At 59.2% G+C, this 1,600-nt stretch overlaps 1 pseudogene; it reads right to left on the bottom strand.

Moving 5' to 3' along the window:
* Window positions 1-628: 628 nt before the first annotated feature.
* On the bottom strand, window positions 629-1,320 carry LOC115900056 (annotated as a pseudogene).
* Between the last annotated feature and the right edge of the window lie 280 nt (window positions 1,321-1,600).

Genomic DNA, 1,600 nt, shown 5'->3' on the forward strand with positions numbered 1-1,600 from the left:
GATTGGACTCTCTGACCCCCCGCTGCTGCAGAGGGGCTGTTCCTTCCGTTAAATCCCTTGTGCCTGAATCCACCCTGTGTGTTCCCTTTTCTCAGCAGGACGTTTTAAAAGCCCAGACCCCTCCTTGCAGAGCAAATGTCCAGGCTTCAGTGGTCACTGTCACATCCCAAGATCCCCCTTCATCAGGGGCCACTCTTGAGACTGGGCTGAAGCCCCCTGTAGAGATGAGCTTGGTGGGCTCAGGTTTAGGGAACTTTGAGGTTCACTGCCCTTAGGAGGGGAGCCGTCTCCAGTTCTCCGCAGTCCCCACCGCTCCCTATCGTCACCCCCGGGAACCTGCACTCCCACGTTCTGCCTGGGCCCTGGGGGCATTTGAGCCCTGGGCCCGTCCTGAGTCGGTTTTGAGGCTGGGCTGTGTGGAGCCATGGAAGGCCGTGGCATGGGGCCAGCTCACTGCTGGGGGCCTGGTTTTCTCACTGTCCAGCTGTGTGACTCAGGACCCCCCCGTCTCTGTGTCTCAGTGATGACAACGCTGGCCGTGTGGGTCCTGGTGGGCCTTGAGTGAGTTCCTCTGCTCAGACCTGAGCGCTTAGACCTCACCCTAGCTCTGCCCTGTGACCTTGGGAGGTCACCTGGGGTCAGCTTTCCCATCAGAGTGTGGGGACTGGAACCAGCCACTCCCAGGTCCCTCCTCTGAGGTCTCTCTTAGCACTGGTCCTGGGGATAGGGCTGCAAGGGACTCTGGCCTCTCTCTCCCCTCTCGGTCCCACTTGCTGTTGTCCTGCCCCCTGAGATGAGGGCATGGACGGCCGGGTACAAGACGGGGCAGGCAACCTTGCAGTGGTGGTAACCCTGTGCATAAAGCTGGGCCTGGCACGTGGACCTCCTGTGACCTTCCCCACAGGCCCGTGAGGCTGAGCTCGGCACTGCCCAAGACCACACCATCCATGCGCAGTGGAGCTGGGGTCCAGGCTGCCCACCAGGGCAGTGACTGCAATGGTGGCAGCAGGGAATGGTCACTGTCATGAGCTGAAGCCAGGCGCTGCGCTGACCTTGAGGGAAGGCTCCATGCTTCCCCTTCCCACAGCTGCAGTGAGGCCTAGGAGAGTGAGGTCGGCTGTGGGTTTGAGTCTTGGGGTGCCCCTGGGCTGACAGGCCCCACCTAACCTGCTCCTCCAGTGCCCCAGCCCTGCCCCACCCACCTCCCCTCCTCTCACTGCCCCCCGGCTCACTCTGCTGCGGTCTCAGTGCCTTCCCAGCCTGGGCATCATCTGGTGGGAGGAAAGTGAGGGCCCCAGACTCTGTGTGATCCTGGCACATGACTGTGATGTGAATCCTACAGCAACGTTGAGCAGTGTGCTACCTGGGCTACATCACCTGGCAGCCCTGGTTCCTCTTCCTCTGCCTCTTCCTGCTCCTTCCTTCTCCCTCAGAGCTCTAATTGTCACTGAGATTTTATGTTTCATTTAACAAACGTCTGTCTCCCCACTTGAACAGAACCTCCATGAAGGGGGAATGGAAGAGTGTCTATTGTATAAAAGTTGTATTTCAGTGCATAATACAGTGCCTGCCTCAAAGGGAGGGCTCAATAAATATCTGT

Source organism: Rhinopithecus roxellana, chromosome 10 (assembly GCF_007565055.1).
Source record: "Rhinopithecus roxellana isolate Shanxi Qingling chromosome 10, ASM756505v1, whole genome shotgun sequence".
Taxonomy (NCBI): Eukaryota; Metazoa; Chordata; class Mammalia; order Primates; family Cercopithecidae; genus Rhinopithecus; species Rhinopithecus roxellana.